This window comes from Hermetia illucens, chromosome 4 (genome assembly GCF_905115235.1).
Source record: "Hermetia illucens chromosome 4, iHerIll2.2.curated.20191125, whole genome shotgun sequence".
Taxonomy (NCBI): Eukaryota; Metazoa; Arthropoda; class Insecta; order Diptera; family Stratiomyidae; genus Hermetia; species Hermetia illucens.
Window position 1 is genome coordinate 17,908,025 of NC_051852.1, and position 21,090 is coordinate 17,929,114.

Consider the following 21,090-nt stretch of genomic DNA (forward strand, 5'->3'; position numbering starts at 1 on the left):
GATGCGCCTGATGGCAGATTTGGCAACTCCACACAGGGCTATCTAATTTTCCACTTAGATATAACACTCTCATCTAAAAACCTTTTGAGTGCAAGCGGTCCTAGACCCTTCACCACCTGATCACCAGAAACTAGATCCGTTCGCAGTAAAGGTCCATCCTTCTAATTCTGTAGGCCGTGGTTTGCCGAACTACCTTTCGATGAAAAGGAGAAACACCCAGCAATACCTGCATAGCGTCGCTGGAAACCGTACGACACGCAGGAAAAGACGCTAACAACCACCCTCTGCCAGGCGTAGGACAGTTTTCTGTCCTGCATCGTCATCCCAAAATCACACCTCTTACCTCGTCCTGAGTTCGACATTAACGCACACACGTTCATTAAAACCTTGGACGAATGTTTTTCCACCATGAAAGTAGCTCCTCCACAGAACTACTTCCTGGCAGCCAGACTCACAAAGTTTTGACAATACAGACGACCAACTTAGGTAATCAAATGCGCCTTTGAAATCTACGTAGATTCCAAGGACGTGCTTGTTAGCACAGCGGACAACAAAGTTTTAGACATACATTAAGGCATCGTCGGTGGATCTATCAGTTCGGAAGCTGTACTGCCTAACCGACACCAAAAAAGGTGTTTTGACCTCCAGTCGCTGGACCATAATCTTTCCTTCCCAAAGGCCGGGAGAAGAAATATGGCCCGGTGCAACCGAGGATTGCTCTTATCTTTCTCTGGTGACTTCAGGAGTTATGTTGTTGCTCTAAGTTAGATACATCTATGGCCTTAGTTTAAAGGGTATTGATCTCGGCAGAGATCATAGCTTGGGTTGCTTTGATTACCGCTTAGCTTCAGGTTTCCCCCTTAATTTCTCATTTTCAAGCTTTAATTTTTTTGAACTCCAATAACACAGAGATCCTTGTTCAATGTACTTTCTGTTCCTGAAAACTCTAAAATTGTATCTGTAATCAATTGCAACAAACCTGCCATTTACAACTCCAAATTCACTTAAAAGATACTTTTATCTGATTTTTTCGCAAAAGTATCTTTCACCCTCAGCATTAGAATCCGTCTCCACACATGTGTGTTCTCGACTCTACTCACCTCTCGTATGGAGAAATTACGTGAGATTTTCTAATCGCTTAGGAAAACAAGACCTTGAGGCCGTCTCTCGCTGGAATCGCGGCTTGAAGCTTGCCGCCATCGCTAGCGGCACTAACAACACCATCAACCACTGCCTGTGCCCCATGGCGTACAGTGGAGGCCGCAATTGGATGCCCGGGGCAGCCTCCAGTAATGGTCGGGCACGGAGCCACGTCTGCTGATGTGAAGTGAATGCGGCACTCGTTAGTCGCCGACTTGCACCGGTCGCCATCAGAAGGAGGGTTGTTGCCGGATTTTTGTTTTGCTCTCGACGAAAGTGTCGACTACGCGTCGTCCTCGGGACACTCGCCACAGAAGACATTGCACCGGTATCGCAACCCCGGTCCAAGTCGTGGGTGGACAGTGGCCACAGTGCACGCTGTCCTGTTCAAGTGAGTTGGAGCTGCACAGACGCCCACCACCCGCACCTTTGCGTCTGTATCTTTTGATTGCATCTGATTTGTGGCGGTGACTCTATTGCGGGTTATCAAAGTGAACGTTCAAGTCGGACGCTGGTCGCTAATTGAATTAGGGGAGTGCTCGCAGTCGGCTGCGTGCCTAACACCGGGTGCGGAGCCACTTCAGAAGGAAGCAGAGCGGAGGAGCCACTTTAGTGCCCGAAATCTTATCAGATCACTTCGCCACTGATAAGAAGCGACCCGAGCTCGCGGGATTCCAACGGGCATCCGTGAGGTGAGAAAGTGAGAATGTTGCGGCCGCGAACAGTGGCAGTAGGTGCTCGCCGGCGTTATGTGCTCATGTGATTGATCCGCTTCGGGGCCGCTACTACGAGAAGTGCAAACTGTGCTGAGCTGGTTCTAATTATAAGAAATAGTGCAGATCCCAAGGTGAATAGGTTTTGGTGCGAAGCAATTAGTGCGTGAGGCCCGCAAAGCCACCCCCCGAAAAGTGTCCGTGGTGCATCGCTCCCTTTAGCTGATTGGATTACATACTAACCGCCTGCTAGGGTTCCAGCGCTTGGCGTATCGATCGAACCGTGCTGCCGATAAGGATTATCTCCAGTCGAACTTGGATATCAGCCCAAGTAGGTATACGAGTACACTCCTTACCATCGCTCTCCCACCCCCGCCCTGCTGATGGCCTTGCACAGACTTCGTTGCTTATCTTTCATTAGGCCTAATTGGCCCGGTTGGCTGCTCGCCCGTTGAGTTCTTGACGCAAATCGAACGGTGGCAGAGCAGTCAACTGGGCGTTTAATAGGTGCAGGAAGGGTGATGTTCACTCGTCCACCCTTCCAAGTGTCCACCACCCTCTAATTGTTCTAGTTTCGCGTGGGTACTGTTTTGCTTCCTGATTGTGAGCAATTGTAGTGTTACGAGTATGTCGGAAGCCAATGAAATTGTCGCATGCATCGATGCATGTTCATTACACAATGTCGTAGGTGATATTTGGAAAGAGGACCCACATGGATGCATGCTTACATGCCGTCCGTTCAGGTGGATGGTTTTTGATTGTAAACAAGCTCGAATTAGAGGTTTATGGGGTAATTATTCGGCTCTGAACTGGGACGACTGGAACTATCACAATAGATTTGTTATAGGTTTTACGATTACTCTTTGCAGTGCTGACGGCATCGTCTGCATTTTCCTATTTTATGGGCTATCAACTGATATTCCCAATTAAAACGGGGATGAATTGTTCTGTAGTTCATTGGAGACGAAGGGCTCATTCGGTAAACGTGAGCTTTCGGCAGATCCTTATTTAGGATATTTCCTTTTTTCAGCTTCAGATCCATAACTTCATGAGTCTTCTGGGAATTCATAACTTCATGGGGATAAGAAAGGAACTGTCATGATCGCTGTTATCTGAGAATATCCAAGATAGCCACTAGGACTGACTATCGTCAGTCGCGAGACCAAAACCTTCCTAAAATCAAAAAAAAATTGACTAAACTGGTCTGTGCAGCTCAACTCAAGTGTCTTGACCAGGCTATCTTCTGTCCTGATCAGGCTCAGAAATGTTGAAAGGCCCTTTTGACTCTTCAATTCCTCTTGCGTGGATGTAAGAAGCCTCCGTCGGAACATCTCGACCAGTTCCGACCTTGAGATAGAACACGCAGGCCTTTCTGTAAAATCTGACCGCCTTAGAGAAGTTCCTCAAAGATCTGTGATTGTTGCATTCGCTGTTGAATTAGGTTTCGTGTCTTTGAAACGGTCTCGTAAGGCTGATCTCTAAGACCTTCAATCCTATTGCCTCATTCACCGGTAAGATTGCCAATATCAATTGGCGCTCTGATGACGACGAAAAAGCGGGGGTACGAAACCTGACCGAAGTTTTCATTTGAGATAGCCAGTGCCATGTTTTCCACTTGGAACAGGAAGTATGAACTATCTGTCCCAAGAACTTGATGTTCAAGACAGTCATTGCCTGCATCATGCGATCCATTAGCAAGGTGACCCTTGAGTAGTTGGAGTCGCCGGAACAGTTTTGTTGGATGTCACCTGTACCATGGATGTGATCCAGAAATTTGAGTTGACCAACTTCTCTTGGAATCGGTCTAACGCCGCTATGTCGACGCAAAGAAAAGCTACTGATGAACACATTTGGGAGGCAACCTATCAATCTTTTCTGCTAGTAGGACTCCGGATAGGGAAATCGCCTTGCTCTCTTTGCGCTTTCGGTTTTTGTACCTATCTCTGCTGTCAAGCCTGGGCTGTCCATTATTATCCTCCCAGATAACCCAGAGGAAAATATAGTGCGGGGAAATCCCTGCGATCTTGACTGGACCTACGCGAGACTGAGACCATGAAAAAGACTCAAAAAACGCATGAGTGTGATGTATACTTGTCCTTATAGTTTCCAGATTTTATTTACAGTGTAACGCCAATAAAACAGAGAAAGAAACAGTTGGTAAGCAGATTCTGCATGCACCGATATTATGTAAACTATGTGTAACCATAATGGACTTTAGAAACCCTAGTGCGATAGATGGAAAATTGAGATCTTTCGCACCTTAAAACGGATGGTCCTTAAAATCCCTTGTCGTACCCAGGAGGCCCGGAAAACACAAAGCTATATTTTGTCCATTTGATCAGAACCACATCCTTTGTTGTCTACCCTTACTGTAAATACCATTGGCATGTCTAAAGGCTCAGTAAACTCATGGCATAATTTTTTTGTTCTTTTTTTTTGGGGGGAGGGACTACCAATTAAACACCTCCCTTTTTTCAGAGAGCTGGCATGGAACCGTTTATCATATTACTTCGATTTAGCCCTGAACCTTCGTTGTGAATTCGTTTCACCAATGGGAGGGGAGAAGAAGAAGGGAACTGCTAGTTCAAGGAAATCCTGCCATTCGGCCTTTTCACCGGCAGAGCCCTTTCTTCTATGCAACGAGTCGAATTCGAACGTAATGCGCAATACGGCTACACCGCGTAGCGCTCCTCAACATCTCCTCGACAGGATTGTCTGAAGAGAGATCCCCTGTGTTCGAATAGAGCTGGTGAGGAATCCCATTCCACCTTCCACAAGAAAAGAAGGTGTGATGGGTGTCGTCCACAACTTTTTTGCAAAATACGCAATCAGGCGATCTCCACACCCACTTAAGAACTGGGTAAGGAAATAGTCAATCACACCATGCTTTCGATTTAGCCACGCAACTTAGTTGCCAATGAGCCATGCAGTCCATCCATTTTGCCAAGGGAATCGCCACCCATCTAGGGTGCGTTGCGGTTATTCACGAGCAACCACTTCCCTTGTTTCTTCTTCCTTGCGCTTGTATATGGCTTTACGCTCCTTAGCAAAAAGGCGGGAAGAAACGAAGGAACAAGAATCTCTCTCGCGATCACCATCACAGCGGTTCAGAGTGGGTGCGGTACATAGATACCACCTATAAAGCTCCTTACGATATACCTCCTGCGCCGTAGAGTAGGACAGGCCTCCTGCTGCAGCCTTCTTTGCTATTGCTCTGATTTACTCAAAAAAGCTTGTTGGTTTTGACTCGATTGTCGACTCGCCGATCTATATGGGATGTAGGATCGGAATTCTCTTTTTATTCAGGATGACAACTTCGGGTTTTTCCAGTGGAAGATTGAATCCATTCGCTTACTCGTCATATCAAGTATCTCTCATCGATTCTTCTGGCATGTCGAGTTTAAGTAGATTATCATAGGAAGCGTTCCAGAAGTCCGGCACTAGGATGGATCCCTGCGCTATCCCGGACGTGACCTCCATCCTCCTCTGACTCTCTAGCGTTTCATATAGCAGGGAATGGTTCCTCAGATAATCTCTCAACAGAAGATATGGTTCGGCATGTGGAAAGTACTGGCTAGGGTGCCTAGGATGCCTCTCGGAATTAAAGGCGTTTCCGATGTCAAGCGGTACGAGGAGCACCGCCCGCTGAGCTCAGCGGCTGTGTGGTTCCATTCGACGAACGGAATCCACGAATTGTATGACAGCATGAGCTGTGGATCTCCCTACTCTAAAACCGAGCTGTCGTGGGAAAAAGCAGCAGCAGCACGTATCCCTTGAGAGAGTCTACTTCTGATGAGCTTTTCGGGATCATTCACGGCAGTGAGAAACAAGCATACAAGGTGGACGCTATGAAAACGTAAACTCAGGATCGCCTTTCCCTTTGCTGATCAGCCCAAGCCTTAGCACCTTTCAACGAGAAGAGAAAATGTCCTCTTTCAGGAAAGGGTTGAATGCGCCGAGCTGTAGTTCTGGTGATGTTGGAACACTAGTTTGTATACCTCTATGGGATACCATCAGGTTTTGGCGCCTTCTTGTTTTCCATAAAGAGAACGGCCTCTTCCAATGCTTTTGTAGAGCAAAGTGGGCAGTTCTTGGCGCTCTACGCACCGCTGTCACCATCCTGTACGGGGTGCGCAGGGAATAGTTCCCGTACAATGCGGGCCATTTCATAATAATGGTTGGAGTAACAATCCATATTAGATCAGGGCCTTGAAGACCGTCACGATACACTATAATACACTATAGGAGGCAATGTGGTTAGCATTGCGCTCGTCTGCGGTTATTACCCTGATTTGACTCAAGTGCTCATTCACAGCTGAGTCGGCTGATATTCGACATCCAGTCACGGTAACAAATCCCTCTGCCGCCAGTAAGATTTGGACCACGACCTTTCGCTACGACAGCCCAGTGCTCTAACCACTTGAGTCATTCGAACGCGCGTCCATCTGTTGGGCCTTAAGTGAACAGTGCTTCCGCAGAGCCCCGATTTTTTGGGTTACCAGTTTGTTACCGAATCCCCACGAGCTCCCGTTCACTTCGTCGACCAGATCCTGCCAGCAGTAGGCTTTGCTTCTGTTTGTTGTGCTGTAGTGTCTCCTTTCGGCTGATCTCTAAACTGTCATTATGGTACATGCCTCCCCCCGGCCGTTGTGTCAAGCGGCAGAGGTTGTGACACTCCTTCCGGAGCTTTGCTATTTCCGCCGTCCACCAATACTAAAAGTCTTGTCACGTCGCGATACCTTCCTGGATATCGAAGCTCCGCAGACCGTCGATATCAAGTTGACTACTGAATTTACGACATTGTCAACTGCAGCGCCACCATCCCCAGGATTATTCTCCAGCGTGGTTCCACATTTTCCAGGAGTTTCGACAAACTTTGCGGTGTTCACCTTCGGCACAAAAAGAGCGCCAGGCTAGCACACACCGAGAGTTTGTGACAAACACTTTTAAGGCAAGATAGAAGATTCCAGAACACGCCACCCGTCCACCAGCGACGACGGGACTGCTTCCCTCGCAGGCTGGGCGCCGGAACATTGGGGTGGATCCGAAATTTAAAACTACAAATCTTGTTTTCGCCGCTATTTTGAAAATTCAATTCCGTCTGGAGTCTTGGTTTGGCCCTGACGTTGAAGTCACTCCCGACCAGGATCCGTCCCTCTGTGCCCAAGATAGCTTCCCTCCAGAGCATGAAGCCTGCGTCGAAAGTCCGGGATTATCTCATTCGGTGTTAGATAGACACTGAGAAACGTTCCCCCTAAACACCGAATTCAGACAAAGCTGTCCTCTTGGTCTTGGCCAAGAATCCTAAGGTTAGTGCCGTCCCGAACCCAGATGACAGCGATACCTAACATATTGGAGTGCCATTAGGTTGGGTCCTTGTTTCGGTACTGTTCACTGATCAGCACCAGATCTGCTTTTGTTTCCGCAGCGAACTGCTAGCAACTATTGAGCGGTTGTAGGATGCGAATCATGCTGGCGCCGGGAGTTCGCAGGGGTGATATCAACCCGGACATTGGTTACCTCCGGACAATCGCGTTAGATCTTGGTCACTTCGTTCGTCAGAATTGGTATGCCTTCAGCTCTGAGTTCAAAGCTCTTCAATTTGAAGCTAAAGTGAACCCACTTTCTTCATGGTGGCATCCCCAGACGTTGCGGCTTTTGTCAAAGAGTGAAAAGTATCAAACGATACTACGCTCTCGGATCACAGGTGCATTTATTTTGTAATGGGCATGGATTCACCTCCATCCACTTCACTTTGAAATTTAGGCAAGACAGGTTGGACAGGAAGAAGCTGACAGAATGTCTCGCCAAGGTTCTAGATCCTCAATAGTGAGGCCAGAACTAGTTTTTGGCGCCCAACCATTCACTGTCAAGTTCTCTCTGAAGAGCAAAATTGCAAGGATTATCGCAGCGAAATGGAGAAAATTTGGAGCTTCTGTCGACAGACGAACATTTTTGTGATTCCTTCACCGCTGTCGCTGGAAAAGCATTTTTGTTGTCCCTTAAGACATGAAAGCCTTAGTAGGGCTTTAAGCAAAGCACCGCTTCTTAAACTATCACATGGGAAAAATTGGAGCAATGTTCTCGGCTATATGCAGCTAATCTGGGTGGGCGGGACGAAATAGCCATGCACTTCATATACAGCGGATCTCAGACGAAGATATCTTACTAAGGTTTTCTTCCATGAATTGCCGCGCATTCCCTGCCTTTGGAGAAGGTTTTCCTCCATGAATTGCCGCGCATTCCCTGCCTTTGGAGAAAGTTCTCAGATTCGAGAAAGCCTGTGAACGCCGTACATGACAGGTCGTTGAATAGGCGATCTCCAAGGATAGTACAATGGGTCTAACAAAAGCCTGAGTGTTTGAAGCTGCTTTCCTAGTATAGATTACATCACTCTAGCTATGGAGAATCTGCGGATGTACCTCGTATCACCGATATTGCAAGCCCCATCATTATAAGTGGGCAGTTTTTGGCAATTTTAAACCCCGTTTAGGTGTAGTTTAGTGTCAGCCAACAATACTAGCGTTTGATAACCGGCTTCAAAATAACCGTATGTTCAAGGACACCCATCTTGCTCGTGTTCCCTATCTGTGATTGGGGATCGCGATTGCTTTCGTCTTCCTCTCCATCAATATCAAAATCTAGTTCTCTCCATTTTATAAACCTCTGTATCTGCAGGGTATTTGCTATAATACCTAAGAAGCGGTAATTATCAAATTTTGGTTTCTATCAATGTAGTCAATATTCCTCACGTCATCCACTCCTGTACAGTGTTGGCTCATTGGCAGCATCAAAACCTGTGGCTTGCTTGTCGCCAATCCCTTAAAATATCTGTTCTTTGGTAAGTGGCTACCGCAAGGCGCGCTCTCTTGATCTGGGAGCCGGTTTCTGATAGACTTCTGGCTATAAGATTCCGGTCTAGAGCAAGGAAGATCACACTAACGGAGACTTCCGATATAGTGGAAAAGGATGCTTTCTACGAACAATTACAGACAGTTCAGGAGAGGCTTCCTAAAATGGGTGATCTCAATGCCAAGGTGTGCTCTGGCAATTGCATACCCGGATGGGGAAACAGGGTGTTGGCGACCGTAACGACAATGGTGGGAAGTTTGTGGATTTGTGTACTTTCCACTGCCTCGTTATTGATGGTACATTGTTCGAGCACGGAGCCAGCTATACTATTGGGTTTCATCTGATCGACACCGTATGTGGAATTAGATTAACCACTTTGCGATCAGGAGTAGTTTCAGAGTAGAGGTTGCCTTCTAGATGTACGTAACAAGAAGGCGCTGACATCGCCCTCGAAAGGGATCATCATGTGTTAGCCATCTGCGTTCGCTTGCGTTTTGTGTCCGGTGTTTCCCACAGGGTTAGAGAACTGCGACCCATGAAGTTTAACGTCGATCAATTGTATGACCCAACTGTTAGTCAACTGTGGAATAGCTATGTCGCTGATCGGACGCCAGATTGATACACTGAATAACTCGCCTGAGAATATCGATGGGCTGCCATCAAAAATGCTTTTTTTCGGGCGCTACTTACGTCATTGGCCACATCTCACACAGCCGCTATATGACCTGGTTGACTATGGAGTCGTGGAAACGGGGCGAAACAAAATCGGATTAACAGAGTGGGTTCAATGTTCTTTTGACTGCTGCGAGTGGTTGCGGGCGTGATGCGCTCTATAACCGATACCGTGCGAAATCCCGGAAAGTCCAGCGTATTGTGTGCTGTGACAAAAGGGAATTCGTTATTTCACTGGTCAGGGAAGGTGCCGCAGACAGCAATGATTTCAGGATCGTATACCGCATTACGAATGAACTCTCATGTGGTTGCAAATCTTTCGGTGGTCCTGGACAACATTGGTCGACTCTTCATCCAAGCTTAATCGACAGAGAGCAGTCTAGTTTCCTCTTGACATCTTCGTGCATTGACCACATCATGTGAATCATTTTGGAATAGTGCACGGTGTTTGATCTTTGCTTCACCTTGTCTCTGTCAATTTCGAGACAGCTTCCAACATCGTGAACAAGGAGTGTATCTGGCGTTTTCTGCAAAAGGGAGGGGAGGGCATTCCGAAGAAACTAGTAGATATTTTCAGAACCACGTATGATGACGCAAAATATCACGTGCTGCATTGAGGATATTAGATGAATTTGAGGTCTAAAACAGAGCCAACTAGGGTTCCAACTTGTCACCGCTATTATTTCTTAGTGTCTTCATACTGCCTTGTCCTAAGAACATGGAGGAGTTCAAAGGACTATGACATCCTTCTTCAAAAACCTCCAGTACGCTGATCACCTCTCTTTGCTTTATGACTGGGTCATGGACTTTGCCCAAATGACTGTCGATTTGGAAAAAGAGGCAAATAGAGTTGGACTGGAGATAAACACTAGCAACTGGTTTCAGTTGGAACAAGTCATCACAATCTCCTTATTTGCATTTATAGGCAGGGCATCGAGGGCGTCGCTCGGTTTATAAATCTAAGAAGCGTTATTTCTGTCAACAGTAGTACCAAACTGGATGTCACTCAACGCATTAACAGCTCTAAATCCACTTTCACTGCCTTATTGGAAATGCAATTATCTCAAAATTAAGATCAAATTGAGACTGTTCTGTGCGAGTGTTCTTTCTATGCTGTTATATGGAAGTAGCATCTGTCTGCGAAGTATCATCGGAAGGTCTGATACCACTGAGGGCGATTTGATGAAGGTCTTGGGGGTTTAACCTGAGTTCCTGTCGTGTAGGCATTCGGTTCTCTTCGACCACAATTTGGGGATTTGATTGATTTGGAGACCAAAATCAGAGCCTCGCCATGTATAGCACAACGTTATTGATTTATATTGAGCGCAGACAGCATTTATACCAGTGGATGCAAAGCCTACCTAACACCTCTGTCGCAAATGGGGGTAACTACATCCGAGTAGTACTGCGGAAGTCCACATTTGAGCCTATAAGGAGCTCTCTCTGCCTAGTTTCTATGAAACTCCCACAAGGAGGTGAATCGTCAATAATGCGAACCGAGAGCACATTTTCCAGGAATTCTCTACGAACATAAGCTCTCTGAGAGCCACCCTGGTTCCCAGATAACATCTGGTGAGAGTTCGTAGCTACTTCAGGTGATTTGTCGTTGTCTAATTATGCAGACTTCCTTGGGGCCACATGGGCAACGAAAACATTAATAAGGATTTACCAAAGTAACTATGTACAAGTCTCATATGTGTCTGGTTTCACTAACCTTTGTCAGCATTCCTGCAACAGACATAATGACGGTATTCGATATTTTTTAGCAAACTTATTGCAGGGATACTTTCGAGCTTAGCTTGTCATAGATCTTCATTTTCAGATTCCTAGTTCGCTTCGGGATAGTTATGTGCTATCATCAAGAAGAGAAGCAAGAGAAATAAAAAGTTCAACCGTTTGTAGTCAGGTCAAGGATGTCGTTGTGTCTGCTATGGTCAAATCCATCATGGAACCCAACATTTCCATCAGATTCGTCAAACCTGCCAGGCTGTCTGTGGCCTTATTTCCGCGTCGACGGGAAGTAATTTTCTTTAGCAACCGATGCAACCGAGCAAAAGAGAAGAAACAAAGGCCTAGTAAGGCAATGTACCGATGGAAGAACTACACTGATGTCGCAGACTATACGCTGATTTTTTTCCGATTTGGAGAAAAGGCGAATACGCTTGCTAGATTAGTATAGACGTCGAGAGAACTAACGACATACAGGTAAAAATGCCTTAATTGACGGTTTTGTCTAACACCACGGGAACCTCATTACGTGACGAATGCCTGTCTATTTCAAACTACTTCATTATCTGAGTATCTTCGACATATAATAACTGCCATGGACGTTTCAGACAAATGTCCTCCGTATCGTCTAAAACCTTGTAATCTACTGAATGGAGGGTGAGCACTGCGAACTACTGAAGTCTATGGAGGACCTGGGTTGAGGTCGCCCTACTTCAATTTGAAGTCGCAAGTATTGTCCCATGAATACCACTAAATAACCTGGTAGCCCATAGTAACTTATATTTGTGATGTTCATCGATCGGATATGCTTCCTAAAAGTGTGCTAGGAATTGACCGAGAGCAGTTAAAGCCAAAATCAGAGATCGTTTAATCTAGTAGGACCATTCCCGCTAATAAGTGCTGTAGCCCCAGAGCCTGGCTGGCGTTATAGTGTCAACTATCGCCTTCTGGGAATGCAATATGGAAGGGTATTCGGAATGCTACCCCTGGAGCCAACCTGTACTCCCAACGTCTACAGTAAATACTTTAATTAGGATCTTAGTAAAGCACTCTTACCACATGCCTGACTCTTCAGTCGTCTTAAATCTAAACAAAATGCTCCAGTGATTAGGTCCTCTAAATCACTTGATTAGCCAATTTGAATTGTCATCAGTAATTTCCCTCGTATTTGAGTAAAAATTGCGTTGTCACCTTGTACATAAGGTCGACTGGTTCTTCGTAAATTGGTAGTAATTAGCGTAGTAACGACGGAATGCAAAAGTGCTTTCCTGTGTTCACATTCGCACTTCGGACAATGAATAGGTAGATAAGTTGCTGTCAAGCTTTCTGGTGAGGAGTGATGTCAAAATGACCTCCTTTATTATGCGGAAAATCATCTAAAGGTAATTACTTGACGTAACACTTAGCAATTGACTCCATTTTCCTGCCTGGGCATAAGGCACAGCTTCCAGTGTCGGTGTCTATTTTTTGCTCCCCTCAAAAGCCTCTTGCCACAGACTCTTATTGCATTGTCCATAAATAACCCCGGGTACTATCAAATCATATAACCGTCAGTAAAATCTTGTATATGACCTCACAACTCCCCCGATGTTTCCATAATTTCTTTCACGCCAACTGCGAGAAGCTTACACAATATCTGCCAGATACCGCCGAAATCTTCAAGATCTAATTGCTTGACTTCCAGGTGCGAAAAAAATTGTGATTTTAGCTCCGAATAAATACCCAGAGGGAAAAAAACGTTGATTAATCCCATAGGTCGCGGCCTAATGTTATTCGGCATTGATTGCCTGATATGGCGACGAAACCGCGTAGTTTCGCGATGAATTGCACTCGGAAAAGATTTTAGATTCAGAAAGAAAATGAGAAAATTGTTGATATTATGGCTGTTGCGAAATGATAAATGACTGTACGTTGTGTTATGAACTGGAATCGTGGATGCACTGGAAAAGCAGGGAGGGTCGGGCGCATGTTCTCAACAATTCCATTTGGTTCACAGTTGGCGTTTGCATATGGAGTAGAATCTTTATTGAACTCCGCCCGATTACAAATTACGTTAGGGGACAGCGAGAAATTGAGGCGTAGTGAAATGTTATGTAAGTCGCCCGAGGGGTGGTGGGATTCACAGACGACCCTGAAGGGGACTCGATTTAGGAAGGTATTCATCACTAAATGGCAACAGAATGCAATGATGTGAATTTTTATTTAGATTGATGCCGTGCCTGCGGGGGTTGGGTGGAGAAATTGAGTTTATTAAGTTTATAAAAAGTGATGAGTCTAGGCATACGTATACAATTTGAGGATAAAAAGATGTAGAAAAAAATCTAGGCAAATTATGTTTTCCTATTTATGTTCTGTAGTAACTTCTATGTGAATTCGGGGTTGAATTCACTTCAACGTTCATGACTTCCTTCTACATCGTCAGTTCCTAAAATCTACTCCAAAAATATTTAATTATTTCAAAAATAATCCCAGAAATCATTACGAAAACGACGACGTGGTGACTGATTCAGTTGAGTTTCAGTCTCACGATTGTAGGCTAGGGTCGAGTGTAGGCTCCGAGATGAAGGTTCCTTCCCCCCGGGACTTACTGCGAGTAGCCGTCAAATGTTATGATGAGGTAGCTGCAGCATAGTCTCATCAAATGCCTAAACTACATCTAACTGGAAATCATTGCGTTGCGCCACTACTCTCAGATCTCACGAAAGGCATTTCAGCCTATAAAGTAGCTATTAAGGCTAAGGCAACTAAGAACTTCTATTGAATTATCCTCAATAAAATTGATTTCATTAACATGAGATCGGGCTTGGAGGGCATTATCAAAAAATAAAACAATTGAGCGACATTCGTTCTTTGGCTAAGGACAAACTTCTGTTCTCAATGAAAATCACAACATACTACTTCTCCCTGGTGCCCTATTTTCTTGTACAGAATGTTTCAACCGGGGACACGATCATTCTTACCCTTGGTACCTCGGTATTCCCAACGTTGACTTATGATAAATTGTGAGTGCCATCGTGTTACACTGCCAAACGATATTTCATCCACACAATGGTGCGATGGCTGAGTTGGTTGAAATTTAGCCTCCCGATCTCGTTGCCCCAGGTTCGAATCAAGCTATTTATGAATGCTGCTGCTGTAATCTTATCATTCGCATAGCATTAAGCGTGATTATAATCAAACTGAAGTATACTCTCATTAAAAAAGAAGGGGAGATAACAAGTAACAGCAGTTGATGGTCCTAGCCTCTCATTTGCTCTGTTCATTAGTCACCTAAAACTCCAGTGTATATGATTAACATTGAACTCTGGTGTCGGATCTAGATACAAAAACTTCATTGCGTTTGTCAAGTCCGTACCTAAGTTCCTATTTTGGCATTACCTACCTACGAATCAAATTGTTGGAACACTGGACAACATTGACTATTCTGCTCCCCAGCGAAACTAGATTTTTCTTTTGTCAAAATTACATTTGTGGTGGTCTCTTAGGATTTAAGGACGTGCTCTTTAGATGTTCTCTGGCGCAATCTCATTTCATATCCATATAGGTTTCCAGCAGGGTTCACCTGCACCAAAATCCGCACCCATATGTCACTTCCTTATACCAGATAACAAAGCCCTGTCGGCGTTTTGCTACTGTTTTTTAAACTTCCCGATTCTTCTCTTGAATAGGTTTTGAGGGTATCTCTCTTCATTCATTTGTTTAACGTGCCTGGCACATTAGACCCTTCGTAATTTTGTGGTGTTGAAAGCGTCATCCGTTATTTTCGCGAAATGCTGCAAAGTTTCTACTTAACACTTCCTTTCAAAGACATTTTTTCAGAAGCCTTAGGTGACGTCCTAGTTTTCACACCCGCGAAATATTGTGTATCTGGCATCTGTTTTCTAGATTGGGTCATGGTCTCGGTATTTTATAATTGACCAGTAATTCCTTACGTCGCTGCATTGTCAAGGTTCACTTTTCTTGGTTCCAAGTAGGAAACTGCTTGCGTTCCAGTGAGTACGTTTTACATCGAACGAATTAAATGGTAGTCAGTTGGCGCTGGTGAATACAGACAATTACCTTAGAGCGTTGCAATTCGGCTTTGTCATCGATGTTCCTCATTTGCCCGGCTTCACATACGATCCGTTGCGCTTCCAGTTATCATACTGTATCCTTTTTTCGTCCCCACCATTGTGGCTCCACATCCTTGGCGAGCCAGTCTGTCTGATTCCTCATTACGAGCACACACATCGGTAATGTTTCGTTTAGTCACTCAATCTTCAACAGCACCTGTCGTTTCTGTTCAATGTTGATAACGCTGCCAGATTGTCGGAACAGATTCGAATGCTGCGTCCCCGACATTTTTGTTGCAAATATTCTTCTGCAGCCGATGAAATGGGATATATCTCTGCCTGAAATAATATATTCAAGCGGCCACATGCTGTGTCCGCAAACTTGCCAACAATTATTACGGCTAGATCGTCCGCAAAACTTATGCAAGACCTTTGTGTCTTCCAGAAGCCGTAGCAAGCTATCTATATCTATAAAAGCCATAACAGAGGAGAGAGAACCCGTCTCTGTGGGCAGCCCCTAAGACTTCCTACCTAAATAGACTTCCTTTCGACCAGCATGGGGATTTTTCTCCACTTCAGCGCGTGGAAGATGTGAGCTCATAATGTGCTGTCTCCGTGGATTTGTCTTTCTGGTAGGCATGTTGCCTATAGTAACGTGGCCATCTACGAATGTATGTATCCCTTATGAACCGATTTTTTGCCTCCCTTTTAGTAGAAAGGGGGGAAGTTTTCTCTAAGATTGTGTAGACAGAACAGCTGGTGGTCTAGTAAATTATAGATACATATGTAGGTGCCTACTATAGTCTATCAGATCCTTCCCCTTAAAATATCTCTTTTTGGGGTTAAAGCTGTTAATGTACAACATCATGATCCTGTTATCATGTTCCTGTTCGCGAAGATGTTCGTGCTCCTTTCAAACAGCGACATTCTTGAGCTGGCTGCAGCTTGATGCATGCAAATACGAGGAAAATTTTCCCGGAAAAGTCCAGCTATGATGAAAGACGAGGCATGCCTTAACTTTTATGGACCGATGACATATGCATGAATTTATTGGGAGTAATGAACACAGTTGCCTTGGCGCAGACGGAGGGAGAAATAGTAGAAAACTTAGCTTACGTGTGAAACTATGACAATAAGAAGAGTTTAGATTCTGTAGCTGAAGGGTATAACACACTACATCAATATAACCTCAAAATCGGGGAGCGGAAATAAAGTTTAACTTCCGCGAAGGGTGGTCTAAAAATGTCTGCGTGCTTACTCAGTTTTGGGATAGGTGATACCAGCAGAGGGTGCAGCGTGACAGACCGGTAGGAAGTTTAAAGAGAGTACATCTATCGAGGAAGTTTCTTCCTAGAGTCTTAGGAAAACATCGGAGGATTTAAAAAAATAGCACATTGAGCGACATTTCATGACCTTTACGTCTAAGTTCAACGGCTTTACTGGTAGAACCAGTACAACTTTGCGCTTTTACTGGAATTTCACATTTGATGCAGAATTTTTTTGAATAGAGTCTGCCTATATTGACAGGAGTTCACTCAGCCATTGTGAAAATATTGCGAAAGAGGCATGAGCATCGAAGCCTGAGTATCGAAGCTAATGGCAATTCACAAAAGGCCGACACAAACAATGATAGTTTGATACACTGGACGGTGCTTTAAGAGCCTCTCGACTCTCCACTAGAAATAAACTTGTGGCCGAGTGAAATAATGAATTGGATGTAAACAAGACGGCCTGACTGTTGACCGGGGAAAAGCCTGACTAGGCTGATCATGTTAGATATATGAAACTAAATCAAAACAACCTGATCATTGTCGGCAGCATTTAACTACTGCATATCGCTACGACAGGGAGGTGCATTCTGGTGGAATTAAGCTGGTATTGGACAAAGTAGGGGTATCTTCTTTATGAAGTTCTCCAAATTACTGGCCTATGTTGATTACGTTAATAACATATACACGAATCCACACGTCCCTTCAAGGGAACTTGCCTATAGAAACCCTTCCCGTCAAAATGTCAGAACCGTTCAGGCATAGGATCAATGGAATTGGATGCACTTCATACTCGAACATTTGTAGACAAAAACCAGATTCATGTGGGGAGATCCGACAAGGTTTCTGGTATGCTATATCCCAATATTAAGCAGTCGAACAATTTTGTTGTTGAACAATTTCTGGGTTGCAATATAATTCTGTGTCCGGATAGCTGAGTGGTTAGAGCGCAAGGCTGTCGTGCGGAAGGTCGCGAGTCAAATCTCACTGGTGGCAGTGGAATTTGTATCGTGATTTGACGTCGGATACCAGTCGACTCAGCTGTGAATGAGTACCTGAATCAAATCAGGGTAATAATCCCGGGCGAGCGCAATGCTGACCACATTGCCTCCTAGTGTACCGTTACGGTCTTGAATGAAGTGCTCTAACACACTTCAAGGCCCTGATCCAACATGGATTGTTGCGTCAACGATTATTATTAATATAATTCTGCTGGAAGGTAGTCTATCATCATCATCATCATCATCATCAACGGCGCAACAACCGGTATCCGGTCTAGGCCTGCCTTAATAAGGAACTCCAGACATCCCGGTTTTGCGCCGAGGTCCACCAATTCGATATCCCTAAAAGCTGTCTGGCGTCCTGGCCCACGCCATCGCTCCATCTTAAGCAGGGTCTGCCTCGTCTTCTTTTCCTACCATAGATATTGCCCTTATAGACTTTCCGGGTGGGATCATCTTCATCCATACGGATTAAGTGACCCGCCCACCGTAACCTATTGAGCCGGATTTTATCCACAACCGGACGGTCATGGTATCGCTCATAGATTTCGTCATTGTGTAGGCTACGGAATCGTCCATCCTCATGTAGGGGGCCAAAAATTCTTCGGAGGATTCTTCTCTCGAACGCGGCCAAGAGTTCGCAATTTTTCTTGCTGAGAACCCAAGTTTCCGAGGAATACATGAGGACTGGCAAGATCATAGTCTTGTACAGTAAGAGCTTTGACCCTATGGTGAGACGTTTCGAGCGGAACAGTCTTTGTAAGCTGAAGTAGGCTCTGTTGGCTGACAACAACCGTGCGCGGATTTCATCATCGTAGTTGTTATCGGTTGTGATTTTCGACCCTAGATAGGAGAAATTGTCAACGGTCTCAAAGTTGTATTCCCCTATCCTTATTCTTGTTCGTGCTTGTGTTTGACCAGTGCGGTTTGATGTTGTTGGTTGATTCGTCTTCGGTGCTGACGTTGCCACCATGTATTTTGTCTTGCCTTCATTGATGTGCAGCCCAAGATCTCGCGCCGCCTGCTCGATCTGGATGAAGGCAGTTTGAACGTCTCGGGTGGTTCTTCCCATGATGTCGATATCGTCAGCATAGGCCAGTAGTTGGGTGGACTTGAAGAGGATCGTACCTCTTGCATTCACCTCAGCATCACGGATCACCTTCTCGAGGGCCAGGTTAAAGAGGACGCATGATAGCGCATCCCCTTGTCGTAGACCGTTGTTGATGTCGAATGGTCTTGAGAGTGATCCTGCTGCTTTTATCTGGCCTCGCACATTGGTCAGGATCAGCCTAGTCAGTCTTATTAATTTCGTCGGGATACCGAATTCTCTCATGGCCGTGTACAGTTTTACCCTGGCTATGCTATCATAGGCGGCTTTAAAGTCGATGAACAGATGGTGCAACTGTTGTCCATATTCCAACAGTTTTTCCATCGCCTGCCGCAGAGAGAAAATCTGATCTGTTGCTGATTTGCCTGGAGTGAAGCCTCTTTGGTATGGGCCAATGATGTTCTGGGCGTATGGGGCTATCCGGCCTAGCAAGATAGTGGAGAATATCTTATAGATGGTACTCAGCAACGTGATACCTCTATAATTGCTGCACTGTGTGATATCTCCCTTTTTATGTATGAGACAGATTATGCCTCGCTGCCAATCGTCAGGCATTGATTCGCTGTCCCATACCTTGAGCACAAGTTGATGAACCACTTGGTGTAACTGGTCGCCTCCATATTTAACCAATTCGGCTGTAATTCCATCGGCTCCTGGCGACTTATGATTTTTTAGCCGATGAATTGCACGGACTGTTTCTCCTAAAGTTGGTGGTGGCAGTATTTGCCCGTCGTCTTCAGTTGGCGGGACCTCCAACTCGCCGATGTTCTGGTTGTTCAGTAGCTCATCAAAGTACTCAACCCATCGCTCTAATATGCCCATTCTGTCGGAAATCACATTTCCCTCTTTGTCTCGGCAGGATGAGCATCGAGGTGTATAAGGCTTCATCCTGCTGACTTGTTGGTAAAACTTCCGCGCCTGGTGCGGTTGCTCCCTGTACTTTTCTAGTTCACAGACTTGTTGGTTCTCCCAGGCTTCCTTTTTCCGTCTGTGAAGTCGCTTCTCCGCTCGACGGAGTTCGTGATAAGTCTCTGCGCGTGCCCGCGTTCTTTGAGAATGCAACATTACTCGGTATGCGGCATTCTTCCGTTCCGTTGCTAGTTTACATTCATCGTCAAACCAGCCGTTCCGACTCCTTTTGCGGCTGGGGCCAAGTATATTTGTGGCCGTATCCATGATAACGTTCTTCAGGTGGTTGTGAAGATCATTAGTTGATGCTTCATCTCCAGGTCCTCTATTGACTGCGGTTATTGCGGCATCCATTTCCCTCTTATAGGTGTCGCGGAGGGTTGTGTTGTGGATGGCTTGAGTGTTCACTCTCACCTGATTGTCAGAGGGGATTCTAGGTGGTATTGTTATTCGAGCTCGGAGCACCATGCCAACGAGATAGTGATCCGGATAGTGGAAGGTAGTCTATGCATTTTGAAAATAATTTATCAGTTTCCCATATCCAAAACTAGCCATTTCAAAAACAAAAACGGAGCAACCATGGGGACGAAAATGAATCACGCGAGGGATGGGCGTCTTATTTCTAGAAACTCCTTAACCCCTCACCTCCAACTCAATCATCAAAGCTCACAAGAATTATAGTCGATCATAATGGGAATATTGGAAGAAATAGAGACATCAATCAGATGTCAAAAAATCAACAAGGCGCCGGATCTAGATGAGGCCCCCGCTGAACTCATCAAATCAGGTGGTCCATTGACCATGGAGGCTATCCATAATTTGGTTCTCTCCATTTGAAACCACGAAAAAATCCCGCAAGAGCGGTCACAAAATGTGGCATACCCTTTTTACAAAAAAGGTGACAGATGGGTATGGTTACAGTAATGACAATTCTAGAGAGAAAAATTGGACTATAGAATTAGAATTAGAATACTAATGAGGGTTGTGGACTGATTAGCTATTTATGGTCAAACAGGTGTTAGAAAAATGCTGGGAGTTCAATATCGTCCATCAAATATTCGTTGACTTCAAGTAGGTCATGAAAGTTTTGATCAAAATGTACTGCACAAAGTACTGCTTGACTTGAGAATTCGAGCAAAACTGGTAAGCCTTACCAGAATGACAAAGTCCGACCCAGCAGCGCAAATCAGTGTCAATAATAGCCCAACAGATGCGTTTGAGATCTGAGAGAAACGTCGGTTTAAAACAAGGAGATGGGCTGGTACCCCTACTGTTCAATTTAGCACTGGAGCAGTTTATAGGAAAGTTGCTCGTGGACACAAAAGAGACGCCGTTTTATAAGTCCTGCCAAATCATTGGATATGAGGACGATAGAAACATCATGGCGGGATCTTTCACAGCAGGAAAGTAGGTTTTCATAAACCTCGATAAAAAAGCAAACCACATTGGTCTACGAATTATTTAAAACGAAAACTATGACGCAAACGAGAAAAATGGCGTCCAAAAGACAAAATGTAACGATTGGCGAATACAACCTACAAAATGTGGACAACTTTATATACTTAGGCGTGCAACTGATGAATCCAGCTCGGAAATAGAGCCTTTTGCTCGGTCCTACCGGAAAGTAAAGTTACGAGTATATAAAAC

General features: G+C 45.0%; 1 protein-coding gene across 3 annotated transcripts in view; it reads left to right on the forward strand.

The window, feature by feature from the left end:
* Positions 1 to 1,286: 1,286 nt before the first annotated feature.
* The window catches only part of LOC119654382, a 406,510-nt gene continuing 386,706 nt past the window's right edge, over positions 1,287 to 21,090 (forward strand). For 2 of the 3 annotated variants that reach the window (XM_038059750.1, XM_038059749.1), the window contains exon 1: positions 1,288 to 2,184. The gene's annotated coding sequence lies outside the window, so the exon portion shown is untranslated. Of the gene's footprint in view, positions 2,185 to 21,090 lie in introns of all 3 variants that reach the window. The other variant, XM_038059748.1, reaches the window with a different exon arrangement.